Raw genomic sequence first — 16,230 nt, 5'->3', positions numbered from 1 at the left:
TGGAGGTTTTAGGGGCTAACTGAGGGGGCTGCAGTATAACATCTCTGGAGGTTTTAGGGGCTAACTGAGGGGCCTGCAGTATAACATCTCTGGAGGTTTTAGGGGCTGAGGGGGCTGCAGTATAACATCTCTGGAGGTTTTAGGGGCTAACTGAGGGGGCTGCAGTATAACATCTCTGGAGGTTTTAGGGGCTAACTGAGGGGGCTGCAGTATAACATCTCTGGAGGTTTTAGGGGCTGAGGGGGCTGCAGTATAACATCTCTGGAGGTTTTAGGGGCTGAGGGGGCTGCAGTATAACATATCTGGAGGTTTTAGGGGCTAACTGAGGGGCCTGCAGTATAACATCTCTGGAGGTTTTAGGGGCTAACTGAGGGGGCTGCAGTATAACATCTCTGGAGGTTTTAGGGGCTAACTGAGGGGGCTGCAGTATAACATCTCTGGAGGTTTTAGGGGCTAACTGAGGGGCCTGCAGTATAACATCTCTGGAGGTTTTAGGGGCTAACTGAGGGGGCTGCAGTATAACATCTCTGGAGGTTTTAGGGGCTGAGGGGGCTGCAGTATAACATCTCTGGAGGTTTTAGGGGCTAACTGAGGGGGCTGCAGTATAACATCTCTGGAGGTTTTAGGGGCTAACTGAGGGGCCTGCAGTATAACATCTCTGGAGGTTTTAGGGGCTGAGAGGGCTGCAGTATAACATCTCTGGAGGTTTTAGGGGCTAACTGAGGGTGCTGCAGTATAACATCTCTGGAGGTTTTAGGGGCTAACTGAGGGGGCTGCAGTATAACATCTCTGGACGTTTTAGGGGCTAACTGAGGGGGCTGCAGTATAACATCTCTGGACGTTTTAGGGGCTGAGTGGGCTGCAGTATAACATCTCTGGAGGTTTTAGGGGCTGAGGGGGCTGCAGTATAACATCTCTGGAGGTTTTAGGGGCTAACTGAGGGGGCTGCAGTATAACATCTCTGGAGGTTTTAGGGGCTAACTGAGGGGGCTGCAGTATAACATCTCTGGAGGTTTTAGGGGCTAACTGGGGGGGCTGCAGTATAACATCTCTGGAGGTTTTAGGGGCTAACTGAGGGGGCTGCAGTATAACATCTCTGGAGGTTTTAGGGGCTAACTGAGGGGGCTGCAGTATAACATCTCTGGAGGTTTTAGCGGCTAACTGAGGGGGCTGCAGTATAACATCTCTGGAGGTTTTAGGGGCTGAGGGGGCTGCAGTATAACATCTCTGGAGGTTTCAGGGGCTGAGGGGGCTGCAGTATAACATCTCTGGAGGTTTTAGGGGCTAACTGAGGGGGCTGCAGTATAACATCTCTGGAGGTTTTAGGGGCTAACTGAGGGGGCTGCAGTATAACATCTCTGGAGGTTTTAGGGGCTAACTGGGGGGGCTGCAGTATAACATCTCTGGAGGTTTTAGGGGCTAACTGAGGGGGCTGCAGTATAACATCTCTGGAGGTTTTAGGGGCTGAGGGGGCTGCAGTATAACATCTCTGGAGGTTTTAGGGGCTAACTGAGGGGGCTGCAGTATAACATCTCTGGAGGTTTTAGGGGCTAACTGAGGGGGCTGCAGTATAACATCTCTGGAGGTTTCAGGGGCTGAGGGGGCTGCAGTATAACATCTCTGGAGGTTTTAGGGGCTAACTGAGGGGGCTGCTGTATAACATCTCTGGAGGTTTTAGGGGCTAACTGAGGGGCCTGCAGTATAACATCTCTGGAGGTTTTAGGGGCTGAGAGGGCTGCAGTATAACATCTCTGGAGGTTTTAGGGGCTAACTGAGGGGGCTGCAGTATAACATCTCTGGAGATTTTAGGGGCTAACTGAGGGGCCTGCAGTATAACATCTCTGGAGGTTTTAGGGGCTAACTGAGGGGGCTGCAGTATAACATCTCTGGAGGTTTTAGGGGCTAACTGAGGGGCCTGCAGTATAACATCTCTGGAGGTTTTAGGGGCTGAGGGGGCTGCAGTATAACATCTCTGGAGGTTTTAGGGGCTAACTGAGGGGGCTGCAGTATAACATCTCTGGAGGTTTTAGGGGCTAACTGAGGGGGCTGCAGTATAACATCTCTGGAGGTTTTAGGGGCTGAGGGGGCTGCAGTATAACATCTCTGGAGGTTTTAGGGGCTGAAGTATAACATATCTGGAGGTTTTAGGGGCTAACTGAGGGGCCTGCAGTATAACATCTCTGGAGGTTTTAGGGGCTAACTGAGGGGGCTGCAGTATAACATCTCTGGAGGTTTTAGGGGCTGAGGGGGCTGCAGTATAACATCTCTGGAGGTTTTAGGGGCTAACTGAGGGGGCTGCAGTATAACATCTCTGGAGGTTTTAGGGGCTAACTGAGGGGGCGCAATATAACATCTCTGGAGGTTTTAGGGGCTAACTGAGGGGCCTGCAGTATAACATCTCTGGAGGTTTTAGGGGCTGAGAGGGCTGCAGTATAACATCTCTGGAGGTTTTAGGGGCTAACTGAGGGGGCTGCAGTATAACATCTCTGGAGGTTTTAGGGGCTAACTGAGGGGGCTGCAGTATAACATCTCTGGAGGTTTTAGCGGCTAACTGAGGGGGCTGCAGTATAACATCTCTGGAGGTTTTAGGGGATGAGGGGGCTGCAGTATAACATCTCTGGAGGTTTTAGGGGCTAACTGAGGGGGCTGCAGTATAACATCTCTGGAGGTTTTAGGGGCTGAGGGGGCTGCAGTATAACATCTCTGGAGGTTTTAGGGGCTAACTGGGGGGGCTGCAGTATAACATCTCTGGAGGTTTTAGCGGCTAACTGAGGGGGCTGCAGTATAACATCTCTGGAGGTTTTAGGGGCTGAGGGGGCTGCAGTATAACATCTCTGGAGGTTTTAGGGGCTAACTGAGGGGGCTGCAGTATAACATCTCTGGAGGTTTTAGGGGCTAACTGAGGGGGCTGCAGTATAACATCTCTGGAGGTTTTAGGGGCTAACTGGGGGGGCTGCAGTATAACATCTCTGGAGGTTTTAGGGGCTAACTGAGGGGGCTGCAGTATAACATCTCTGGAGGTTTTAGGGGCTGAGGGGGCTGCAGTATAACATCTCTGGAGGTTTTAGGGGCTGAGGGGGCTGCAGTATAACATCTCTGGAGGTTTTAGGGGCTAACTGAGGGGGCTGCAGTATAACATCTCTGGAGGTTTTAGGGGCTGAGGGGGCTGCAGTATAACATCTCTGGAGGTTTCAGGGGCTGAGGGGGCTGCAGTATAACATCTCTGGAGGTTTTAGGGGCTAACTGAGGGGGCTGCAGTATAACATCTCTGGAGGTTTTAGGGGCTAACTGAGGGGCCTGCAGTATAACATCTCTGGAGGTTTTAGGGGCTGAGAGGGCTGCAGTATAACATCTCTGGAGGTTTCAGGGGCTAACTGAGGGTGCTGCAGTATAACATCTCTGGAGGTTTTAGGGGCTAACTGAGGGGCCTGCAGTATAACATCTCTGGAGGTTTTAGGGGCTAACTGAGGGGGCTGCAGTATAACATCTCTGGAGGTTTTAGGGGCTAACTGGGGGGGCTGCAGTATAACATCTCTGGAGGTTTTAGGGGCTGAGGGGGCTGCAGTATAACATCTCTGGAGGTTTTAGGGGCTAACTGAGGGGGCTGCAGTATAACATCTCTGGAGGTTTTAGGGGCTAACTGAGGGGGCGCAGTATAACATCTCTGGAGGTTTTAGGGGCTAACTGAGGGGCCTGCAGTATAACATCTCTGGAGGTTTTAGGGGCTGAGAGGGCTGCAGTATAACATCTCTGGAGGTTTTAGGGGCTAACTGAGGGGGCTGCAGTATAACATCTCTGGAGGTTTTAGGGGCTAACTGAGGGGGCTGCAGTATAACATCTCTGGAGGTTTTAGCGGCTAACTGAGGGGGCTGCAGTATAACATCTCTGGAGGTTTTAGGGGATGAGGGGGCTGCAGTATAACATCTCTGGAGGTTTTAGGGGCTAACTGAGGGGGCTGCAGTATAACATCTCTGGAGGTTTTAGGGGCTGAGGGGGCTGCAGTATAACATCTCTGGAGGTTTTAGGGGCTAACTGGGGGGGCTGCAGTATAACATCTCTGGAGGTTTTAGCGGCTAACTGAGGGGGCTGCAGTATAACATCTCTGGAGGTTTTAGGGGCTGAGGGGGCTGCAGTATAACATCTCTGGAGGTTTTAGGGGCTAACTGAGGGGGCTGCAGTATAACATCTCTGGAGGTTTTAGGGGCTAACTGAGGGGGCTGCAGTATAACATCTCTGGAGGTTTTAGGGGCTAACTGGGGGGGCTGCAGTATAACATCTCTGGAGGTTTTAGGGGCTAACTGAGGGGGCTGCAGTATAACATCTCTGGAGGTTTTAGGGGCTGAGGGGGCTGCAGTATAACATCTCTGGAGGTTTTAGGGGCTGAGGGGGCTGCAGTATAACATCTCTGGAGGTTTTAGGGGCTAACTGAGGGGGCTGCAGTATAACATCTCTGGAGGTTTTAGGGGCTGAGGGGGCTGCAGTATAACATCTCTGGAGGTTTCAGGGGCTGAGGGGGCTGCAGTATAACATCTCTGGAGGTTTTAGGGGCTAACTGAGGGGGCTGCAGTATAACATCTCTGGAGGTTTTAGGGGCTAACTGAGGGGCCTGCAGTATAACATCTCTGGAGGTTTTAGGGGCTGAGAGGGCTGCAGTATAACATCTCTGGAGGTTTCAGGGGCTAACTGAGGGTGCTGCAGTATAACATCTCTGGAGGTTTTAGGGGCTAACTGAGGGGGCTGCAGTATAACATCTCTGGAGGTTTTAGGGGCTGAGGGGGCTGCAGTATAACATATCTGGAGGTTTTAGGGGCTAACTGAGGGGGCTGCAGTATAACATCTCTGGAGGTTTTAGGGGCTAACTGAGGGGGCTGCAGTATAACATCTCTGGAGGTTTTAGGGGCTAACTGGGGGGGCTGCAGTATAACATCTCTGGAGGTTTTAGGGGCTAACTGAGGGGGCTGCAGTATAACATCTCTGGAGGTTTTAGGGGCTAACTGAGGGGGCTGCAGTATAACATCTCTGGAGGTTTTAGGGGCTAACTGAGGGGGCTGCAGTATAACATCTCTGGAGGTTTTAGGGGCTAACTGAGGGGGCTGCAGTATAACATCTCTGGAGGTTTTAGGGGCTAACTGAGGGGGCTGCAGTATAACATCTCTGGAGGTTTTAGGGGCTAACTGAGGGGGCTGCAGTATAACATCTCTGGAGGTTTTAGGGGCTGAGGGGGCTGCAGTATAACATATCTGGAGGTTTTAGGGGCTAACTGAGGGGCCTGCAGTATAACATCTCTGGAGGTTTTAGGGGCTAACTGAGGGGGCTGCAGTATAACATCTCTGGAGGTTTTAGGGGCTGAGGGGGCTGCGGTATAACATCTCTGGAGGTTTTAGGGGCTAACTGAGGGGCCTGCAGTATAACATCTCTGGAGGTTTTAGGGGCTAACTGAGGGGCCTGCAGTATAACATCTCTGGAGGTTTTAGGGGCTAACTGAGGGGGCTGCAGTATAACATCTCTGGAGGTTTTAGGGGCTAACTGAGGGGGCGCAGTATAACATCTCTGGAGGTTTTAGGGGCTAACTGAGGGGCCTGCAGTATAACATCTCTGGAGGTTTTAGGGGCTGAGAGGGCTGCAGTATAACATCTCTGGAGGTTTTAGGGGCTAACTGAGGGTGCTGCAGTATAACATCTCTGGAGCTTTTAGGGGCTAACTGAGGGGGCTGCAGTATAACATCTCTGGACGTTTTAGGGGCTGAGTGGGCTGCAGTATAACATCTCTGGAGGTTTTAGGGGCTGAGGGGGCTGCAGTATAACATCTCTGGAGGTTTTAGGGGCTAACTGAGGGGGCTGCAGTATAACATCTCTGGAGGTTTTAGGGGCTAACTGAGGGGGCTGCAGTATAACATCTCTGGAGATTTTAGGGGCTAACTGGGGGGGCTGCAGTATAACATCTCTGGAGGTTTTAGGGGCTAACTGAGGGGGCTGCAGTATAACATCTCTGGAGGTTTTAGGGGCTAACTGAGGGGGCTGCAGTATAACATCTCTGGAGGTTTTAGCGGCTAACTGAGGGGGCTGCAGTATAACATCTCTGGAGGTTTTAGGGGCTGAGGGGGCTGCAGTATAACATCTCTGGAGGTTTTAGGGGCTAACTGAGGGGGCTGCAGTATAACATCTCTGGAGGTTTTAGGGGCTGAGGGTGCTGCAGTATAACATCTCTGGAGGTTTCAGGGGCTGAGGGGGCTGCAGTATAACATCTCTGGAGGTTTTAGGGGCTAACTGAGGGGGCTGCAGTATAACATCTCTGGAGGTTTTAGGGGCTAACTGAGGGGGCTGCAGTATAACATCTCTGGAGGTTTTAGGGGCTAACTGGGGGGGCTGCAGTATAACATCTCTGGAGGTTTTAGGGGCTAACTGAGGGGGCTGCAGTATAACATCTCTGGAGGTTTTAGGGGCTGAGGGGGCTGCAGTATAACATCTCTGGAGGTTTTAGGGGCTAACTGAGGGGGCTGCAGTATAACATCTCTGGAGGTTTTAGGGGCTGAGGGGGCTGCTGTATAACATCTCTGGAGGTTTTAGGGGCTAACTGAGGGGCCTGCAGTATAACATCTCTGGAGGTTTTAGGGGCTGAGAGGGCTGCAGTATAACATCTCTGGAGGTTTTAGGGGCTAACTGAGGGTGCTGCAGTATAACATCTCTGGAGGTTTTAGGGGCTAACTGAGGGGGCTGCAGTATAACATCTCTGGACGTTTTAGGGGCTGAGTGGGCTGCAGTATAACATCTCTGGAGGTTTTAGGGGCTGAGGGGGCTGCAGTATAACATATCTGGAGGTTTTAGGGGCTAACTGAGGGGGCTGCAGTATAACATCTCTGGAGGTTTTAGGGGCTAACTGAGGGGGCTGCAGTATAACATCTCTGGAGGTTTTAGGGGCTAACTGGGGGGGCTGCAGTATAACATCTCTGGAGGTTTTAGGGGCTAACTGAGGGGGCTGCAGTATAACATCTCTGGAGGTTTAGGGGCTAACTGAGGGGGCTGCAGTATAACATCTCTGGAGGTTTTAGGGGCTAACTGAGGGGGCTGCAGTATAACATCTCTGGAGGTTTTAGGGGCTGAGGGGGCTGCAGTATAACATCTCTGGAGGTTTTAGGGGCTAACTGAGGGGGCTGCAGTATAACATCTCTGGAGGTTTTAGGGGCTAACTGAGGGGGCTGCAGTATAACATCTCTGGAGGTTTTAGGGGCTAACTGAGGGGGCTGCAGTATAACATCTCTGGAGGTTTTAGGGGCTAACTGAGGGGGCTGCAGTATAACATCTCTGGAGGTTTTAGGGGCTAACTGAGGGGGCTGAAGTATAACATCTCTGGAGGTTTTAGGGGCTAACTGAGGGGGCTGAAGTATAACATCTCTGGAGGTTTTAGGGGCTAACTGAGGGGGCTGCAGTATAACATCTCTGGAGGTTTTAGGGGCTAACTGGGGGGGCTGCAGTATAACATCTCTGGAGGTTTTAGGGGCTAACTGAGGGGGCTGCAGTATAACATCTCTGGAGGTTTTAGGGGCTAACTGAGGGGGCTGCAGTATAACATCTCTGGACGTTTTAGGGGCTGAGTGGGCTGCAGTATAACATCTCTGGAGGTTTTAGGGGCTAACTGAGGGGGCTGCAGTATAACATCTCTGGAGGTTTTAGGGGCTAACTGAGGGGGCTGCAGTATAACATCTCTGGAGGTTTTAGGGGCTGAGGGGGCTGCAGTATAACATCTCTGGAGGTTTCAGGGGCTGAGGGGGCTGCTGTATAACATCTCTGGAGGTTTTAGGGGCTAACTGAGGGGGCTGCAGTATAACATCTCTGGAGGTTTTAGGGGCTGAGGGGGCTGCAGTATAACATCTCTGGAGGTTTTAGGGGCTAACTGAGGGTGCTGCAGTATAACATCTCTGGAGGTTTTAGGGGCTAACTGAGGGGGCTGCAGTATAACATCTCTGGACGTTTTAGGGGCTGAGTAGGCTGCAGTATAACATCTCTGGAGGTTTTAGGGGCTGAGGGGGCTGCAGTATAACATCTCTGGAGGTTTTAGGGGCTAACTGAGGGGGCTGCAGTATAACATCTCTGGAGGTTTTAGGGGCTGAGGGGGCTGCAGTATAACATCTCTGGAGGTTTCAGGGGCTGAGGGGGCTGCAGTATAACATCTCTGGAGGTTTTAGGGGCTAACTGAGGGGGCTGCAGTATAACATCTCTGGAGGTTTTAGGGGCTAACTGGGGGGGCTGCAGTATAACATCTCTGGAGGTTTTAGGGGCTAACTGAGGGGGCTGCAGTATAACATCTCTGGAGGTTTTAGGGGCTGAGGGGGCTGCAGTATAACATCTCTGGAGGTTTTAGGGGCTGAGGGGGCTGCAGTATAACATATCTGGAGGTTTTAGGGGCTAACTGAGGGGGCTGCAGTATAACATCTCTGGAGGTTTTAGGGGCTAACTGAGGGGCTGCAGTATAACATCTCTGGAGGTTTTAGGGGCTGAGGGGGCTGCAGTATAACATCTCTGGAGGTTTTAGGGGCTAACTGAGGGGCCTGCAGTATAACATCTCTGGAGGTTTTAGGGGCTGAGAGGGCTGCAGTATAACATCTCTGGAGGTTTTAGGGGCTAACTGAGGGTGCTGCAGTATAACATCTCTGGAGGTTTTAGGGGCTAACTGAGGGGGCTGCAGTATAACATCTCTGGACGTTTTAGGGGCTGAGTGGGCTGCAGTATAACATCTCTGGAGGTTTTAGGGGCTGAGGGGGCTGCAGTATAACATATCTGGAGGTTTTAGGGGCTAACTGAGGGGGCTGCAGTATAACATCTCTGGAGGTTTTAGGGGCTAACTGAGGGGGCTGCAGTATAACATCTCTGGAGGTTTTAGGGGCTAACTGGGGGGCTGCAGTATAACATCTCTGGAGGTTTTAGGGGCTAACTGAGGGGGCTGCAGTATAACATCTCTGGAGGTTTTAGGGGCTAACTGAGGGGGCTGCAGTATAACATCTCTGGAGGTTTTAGGGGCTAACTGAGGGGGCTGCAGTATAACATCTCTGGAGGTTTTAGGGGCTAACTGAGGGGGCTGCAGTATAACATCTCTGGAGGTTTTAGGGGCTGAGGGGGCTGCAGTATAACATCTCTGGAGGTTTTAGGGGCTAACTGAGGGGGCTGCAGTATAACATCTCTGGAGGTTTTAGGGGCTAACTGAGGGGGCTGCAGTATAACATCTCTGGAGGTTTTAGGGGCTAACTGAGGGGGCTGCAGTATAACATCTCTGGAGGTTTTAGGGGCTGAGGGGGCTGCAGTATAACATATCTGGAGGTTTTAGGGGCTAACTGAGGGGCCTGCAGTATAACATCTCTGGAGGTTTTAGGGGCTGAGGGGGCTGCGGTATAACATCTCTGGAGGTTTTAGGGGCTAACTGAGGGGCCTGCAGTATAACATCTCTGGAGGTTTTAGAGGCTAACTGAGGGGGCTGCAGTATAACATCTCTGGAGGTTTTAGGGGCTGAGGGGGCTGCAGTATAACATCTCTGGAGGTTTTAGGGGCTAACTGAGGGGGCTGCAGTATAACATCTCTGGAGGTTTTAGGGGCTAACTGAGGGGGCGCAGTATAACATCTCTGGAGGTTTTAGGGGCTAACTGAGGGGCCTGCAGTATAACATCTCTGGAGGTTTTAGGGGCTGAGAGGGCTGCAGTATAACATCTCTGGAGGTTTTAGGGGCTAACTGAGGGTGCTGCTGTATAACATCTCTGGAGGTTTTAGGGGCTAACTGAGGGGGCTGCAGTATAACATCTCTGGACGTTTTAGGGGCTGAGTGGGCTGCAGTATAACATCTCTGGAGGTTTTAGGGGCTGAGGGGGCTGCAGTATAACATCTCTGGAGGTTTTAGGGGCTAACTGAGGGGCCTGCAGTATAACATCTCTGGAGGTTTTAGGGGCTGAGAGGGCTGCAGTATAACATCTCTGGAGGTTTTAGGGGCTAACTGAGGGTGCTGCAGTATAACATCTCTGGAGGTTTTAGGGGCTAACTGAGGGGGCTGCAGTATAACATCTCTGGACGTTTTAGGGGCTGAGTGGGCTGCAGTATAACATCTCTGGAGGTTTTAGGGGCTGAGGGGGCTGCAGTATAACATATCTGGAGGTTTTAGGGGCTAACTGAGGGGGCTGCAGTATAACATCTCTGGAGGTTTTAGGGGCTAACTGAGGGGGCTGCAGTATAACATCTCTGGAGGTTTTAGGGGCTAACTGGGGGGCTGCAGTATAACATCTCTGGAGGTTTTAGGGGCTAACTGAGGGGGCTGCAGTATAACATCTCTGGAGGTTTTAGGGGCTAACTGAGGGGGCTGCAGTATAACATCTCTGGAGGTTTTAGGGGCTAACTGAGGGGGCTGCAGTATAACATCTCTGGAGGTTTTAGGGGCTAACTGAGGGGGCTGCAGTATAACATCTCTGGAGGTTTTAGGGGCTGAGCGGGCTGCAGTATAACATCTCTGGAGGTTTTAGGGGCTAACTGAGGGGGCTGCAGTATAACATCTCTGGAGGTTTTAGGGGCTAACTGAGGGGGCTGCAGTATAACATCTCTGGAGGTTTTAGGGGCTAACTGAGGGGGCTGCAGTATAACATCTCTGGAGGTTTTAGGGGCTGAGGGGGCTGCAGTATAACATATCTGGAGGTTTTAGGGGCTAACTGAGGGGCCTGCAGTATAACATCTCTGGAGGTTTTAGGGGCTAACTGAGGGGGCTGCAGTATAACATCTCTGGAGGTTTTAGGGGCTGAGGGGGCTGCGGTATAACATCTCTGGAGGTTTTAGGGGCTAACTGAGGGGCCTGCAGTATAACATCTCTGGAGGTTTTAGGGGCTAACTGAGGGGGCTGCAGTATAACATCTCTGGAGGTTTTAGGGGCTGAGGGGGCTGCAGTATAACATCTCTGGAGGTTTTAGGGGCTAACTGAGGGGGCTGCAGTATAACATCTCTGGAGGTTTTAGGGGCTAACTGAGGGGGCGCAGTATAACATCTCTGGAGGTTTTAGGGGCTAACTGAGGGGCCTGCAGTATAACATCTCTGGAGGTTTTAGGGGCTGAGAGGGCTGCAGTATAACATCTCTGGAGGTTTTAGGGGCTAACTGAGGGTGCTGCTGTATAACATCTCTGGAGGTTTTAGGGGCTAACTGAGGGGGCTGCAGTATAACATCTCTGGACGTTTTAGGGGCTGAGTGGGCTGCAGTATAACATCTCTGGAGGTTTTAGGGGCTGAGGGGGCTGCAGTATAACATCTCTGGAGGTTTTAGGGGCTAACTGAGGGGGCTGCAGTATAACATCTCTGGAGATTTTAGGGGCTAACTGGGGGGGCTGCAGTATAACATCTCTGGAGGTTTTAGGGGCTAACTGAGGGGGCTGCAGTATAACATCTCTGGAGGTTTTAGGGGCTAACTGAGGGGGCTGCAGTATAACATCTCTGGAGGTTTTAGGGGCTGAGGGGGCTGCAGTATAACATCTCTGGAGGTTTTAGGGGCTAACTGAGGGGGCTGCAGTATAACATCTCTGGAGGTTTTAGGGGCTGAGGGGGCTGCAGTATAACATCTCTGGAGGTTTCAGGGGCTGAGGGGGCTGCAGTATAACATCTCTGGAGGTTTTAGGGGCTAACTGAGGGGGCTGCAGTATAACATCTCTGGAGGTTTTAGGGGCTAACTGAGGGGGCTGCAGTATAACATCTCTGGAGGTTTTAGGGGCTAACTGGGGGGGCTGCAGTATAACATCTCTGGAGGTTTTAGGGGCTAACTGAGGGGGCTGCAGTATAACATCTCTGGAGGTTTTAGGGGCTGAGGGGGCTGCAGTATAACATCTCTGGAGATTTTAGGGGCTAACTGAGGGGGCTGCAGTATAACATCTCTGGAGGTTTTAGGGGCTGAGGGGGCTGCAGTATAACATCTCTGGAGGTTTCAGGGGCTGAGGGGGCTGCTGTATAACATCTCTGGAGGTTTTACGGGCTAACTGAGGGGCCTGCAGTATAACATCTCTGGAGGTTTTAGGGGCTGAGAGGGCTGCAGTATAACATCTCTGGAGGTTTTAGGGGCTAACTGAGGGTGCTGCAGTATAACATCTCTGGAGGTTTTAGGGGCTAACTGAGGGGGCTGCAGTATAACATCTCTGGACGTTTTAGGGGCTGAGTGGGCTGCAGTATAACATCTCTGGAGGTTTTAGGGGCTGAGGGGGCTGCAGTATAACATATCTGGAGGTTTTAGGGGCTAACTGAGGGGGCTGCAGTATAACATCTCTGGAGGTTTTAGGGGCTAACTGAGGGGGCTGCAGTATAACATCTCTGGAGGTTTTAGGAGCTAACTGGGGGGGCTGCAGTATAACATCTCTGGAGGTTTTAGGGGCTAACTGAGGGGGCTGCAGTATAACATCTCTGGAGGTTTTAGGGGCTAACTGAGGGGGCTGCAGTATAACATCTCTGGAGGTTTAGGGGCTAACTGAGGGGGCTGCAGTATAACATCTCTGGAGGTTTTAGGGGCTAACTGAGGGGGCTGCAGTATAACATCTCTGGAGGTTTTAGGGGCTGAGGGGGCTGCAGTATAACATCTCTGGAGGTTTTAGGGGCTAACTGAGGGGGCTGCAGTATAACATCTCTGGAGGTTTTAGGGGCTAACTGAGGGGGCTGAAGTATAACATCTCTGGAGGTTTTAGGGGCTAACTGAGGGGGCTGAAGTATAACATCTCTGGAGGTTTTAGGGGCTAACTGAGGGGGCTGCAGTATAACATCTCTGGAGGTTTTAGGGGCTAACTGGGGGGGCTGCAGTATAACATCTCTGGAGGTTTTAGGGGCTAACTGAGGGGGCTGCAGTATAACATCTCTGGAGGTTTTAGGGGCTAACTGAGGGGGCTGCAGTATAACATCTCTGGAGGTTTTAGGGGCTGAGAGGGCTGCAGTATAACATCTCTGGAAGTTTTAGGGGCTAACTGAGGGTGCTGCAGTATAACATCTCTGGAGGTTTTAGGGGCTAACTGAGGGGGCTGCAGTATAACATCTCTGGACGTTTTAGGGGCTGAGTGGGCTGCAGTATAACATCTCTGGAGGTTTTAGGGGCTGAGGGGGCTGCAGTATAACATCTCTGGAGGTTTTAGGGGCTAACTGAGGGGGCTGCAGTATAACATCTCTGGAGGTTTTAGGGGCTAACTGAGGGGGCTGCAGTATAACATCTCTGGAGGTTTTAGGGGCTAACTGGGGGGGCTGCAGTATAACATCTCTGGAGGTTTTAGGGGCTAACTGAGGGGGCTGCAGTATAACATCTCTGGAGGTTTTAGGGGCTAACTGAGGGGGCTGCAGTATAACATCTCTGGAGGTTTTAGCGGCTAACTGAGGGGGCTGCAGTATAACATCTCTGGAGGTTTTAGGGGCTAACTGAGGGGGCTGCAGTATAACATCTCTGGAGGTTTTAGGGGCTGAGGGGGCTGCAGTATAACATCTCTGGAGGTTTCAGGGGCTGAGGGGGCTGCAGTATAAGATCTCTGGAGGTTTCAGGGGCTGAGGGGGCTGCAGTATAACATCTCTGGAGGTTTTAGGGGCTAACTGAGGGGGCTGCAGTATAACATCTCTGGAGGTTTTAGGGGCTAACTGAGGGGGCTGCAGTATAACATCTCTGGAGGTTTTAGGGGCTAACTGGGGGGGCTGCAGTATAACATCTCTGGAGGTTTTAGGGGCTAACTGAGGGGGCTGCAGTATAACATCTCTGGAGGTTTTAGGGGCTGAGGGGGCTGCAGTATAACATCTCTGGAGGTTTTAGGGGCTAACTGAGGGGGCTGCAGTATAACATCTCTGGAGGTTTTAGGGGCTGAGGGGGCTGCAGTATAACATCTCTGGAGGTTTCAGGGGCTGAGGGGGCTGCAGTATAACATCTCTGGAGGTTTTAGGGGCTAACTGAGGGGGCTGCAGTATAACATCTCTGGAGGTTTTAGGGGCTAACTGAGGGGGCTGCAGTATAACATCTCTGGAGGTTTTAGGGGCTAACTGAGGGGCCTGCAGTATAACATCTCTGGAGGTTTTAGGGGCTGAGAGGGCTGCAGTATAACATCTCTGGAGGTTTTAGGGGCTAACTGAGGGTGCTGCAGTATAACATCTCTGGAGGTTTTAGGGGCTAACTGAGGGGGCTGCAGTATAACATCTCTGGACGTTTTAGGGGCTGAGGGGGCTGCAGTATAACATATCTGGAGGTTTTAGGGGCTAACTGAGGGGGCTGAAGTATAACATCTCTGGAGGTTTTAGGGGCTAACTGAGGGGGCTGCAGTATAACATCTCTGGAGGTTTTAGGGGCTAACTGAGGGGGCTGCAGTATAACATCTCTGGAGGTTTTAGGGGCTAACTGAGGGTGCTGCAGTATAACATCTCTGGAGGTTTTAGGGGCTAACTGAGGGGGCTGCAGTATAACATCTCTGGAGGTTTTAGGGGCTGAGGGGGCTGCAGTATAACATATCTGGAGGTTTTAGGGGCTAACTGAGGGGGCTGAAGTATAACATCTCTGGAGGTTTTAGGGGCTGAGGGGGCTGCAGTATAACATCTCTGGAGGTTTTAGGGGCTAACTGAGGGGGCTGCAGTATAACATCTCTGGAGGTTTTAGGGGCTAACTGGGGGGGCTGCAGTATAACATCTCTGGAGATTTTAGGGGCTAACTGAGGGGGCTGCAGTATAACATCTCTGGAGGTTTTAGGGGCTAACTGAGGGGGCTGCAGTATAACATCTCTGGAGGTTTTAGGGGCTGAGGGGGCTGCAGTATAACATCTCTGGAGGTTTTAGGGGCTAACTGAGGGGGCTGCAGTATAACATCTCTGGAGGTTTTAGGGGCTAACTGAGGGGGCTGCAGTATAACATCTCTGGAGGTTTTAGGGGCTAACTGAGGGGGCTGCAGTATGTTACCAAAGGCAGTGTGTCTCTGTGCCCAACCAACCACAGCATCAGAGGGCAAGGAGAGAACTGCCAATTCAGAGCCTAGGTGACCTTGGAGAAGTCTGGACTGGGTTCAATTCTTTGTTGGCAGAGGGACCAGGGTCCACTTACACACGTAAGCGCTCACACAGAGTAGTGCAGGCCTGAGCAGTACAGAGCTATTTTCAGAGACTGGGTGTGTGCCAGTAATTAGTATCACATTCCTGTTTAAATTCATCTATTATTCAGCTGTGATGAATGAGTGATCAATGACAGGACTTAAAAAGAGAAAATGGTTTAATTAATATCTATTTAGAATACTAGCCAAGATAGGTATAGGAAGGTACTTTTAGCTCTCAGCATACTGTATCTTTAAGCACAGTATATAAAAAACATCATTATGTGATGATATTGACACTAAGAATACCACTTGTCATACCCCACCCCCCCTTTCTCCACCTAATCTGTCCCCCCTCCCTAATTCTCGTTGATGACCTTGACAAACTTGTTGGTAATGCCAAGCCATTTTGGATATGATTGCACAGTGGGGGTATGGATTCTACTGCAACTGAGGAGTAGGGTGACCTGCTGCGAGCGATTATTCAATCTGTGATCGATAGGACGAGGAGAAAGGGAAGAGCATTGGAGCAGCTGAATTATTGAGCAAGAAAGGTTTGGGTTTCCCTGTTGCGATTCCCGCCAGTAATCTGTGGAATGGACTGCCAGTGGAGAAAAGACCCAGAGCGCTGGTTGACACTATTTTGGCTTAATGCGGAACACTAACACCTGCTGCTGCCCATGAGATTCAGTACCAAAGGACCAGAACAGGTTAAATGTCACGGTACGTACACTAAAGCAATACTATGGAAACATCTAGGCAAACCTGGGACAACATTAAAACATAATCGTGTTTGGGGTAGGAAGACCCAGGTCCTAAGGTCTTTCGTCTTTTCACCCACAGGTATCCAATCAGTACACACACTGGTAACCATGGAGACAGTTGAGGCGTTCTGATGTTCTGACAGATGGCCTAACACTGTGATGGGTGTGTGTGTGTGACATCCTGGGGGTGTGTCCTACAGGATTAGCTCCCACTAACAGGATTCAGAGGCGTGCAGCCTGGCCAAAAGAGCCACTGGGCCCACGTGGCTATCCAGGTTTGTTTTGAACATTATTTGAGTATCAATGTGTATTGTATAATTCAAACCTTGGTGTCATTCATATCATACACAGTGTAAACAGATTCACTGACTGAATGACCTACTATAGCTGCAGCAGCCGGATATACCTCGCTGTTAACCCTATCTCGCGCAATGAA

General features: G+C 51.1%; 1 protein-coding gene across 1 annotated transcript in view; it reads right to left on the bottom strand.

Annotated features, from left to right (window-relative positions):
* Nucleotides 1-16,230, bottom strand: part of LOC129830417 (protein bicaudal D homolog 2-like) — a 73,886-nt gene that overhangs the window by 16,124 nt on the left and 41,532 nt on the right. The window lies entirely within an intron of this gene.

Source organism: Salvelinus fontinalis, chromosome 31 (assembly GCF_029448725.1).
Source record: "Salvelinus fontinalis isolate EN_2023a chromosome 31, ASM2944872v1, whole genome shotgun sequence".
NCBI classification, from domain to species: Eukaryota; Metazoa; Chordata; class Actinopteri; order Salmoniformes; family Salmonidae; genus Salvelinus; species Salvelinus fontinalis.
Note: the sequence above shows the minus strand (reverse complement) of the source record. Positions and strands in the feature narration are given on the sequence as shown.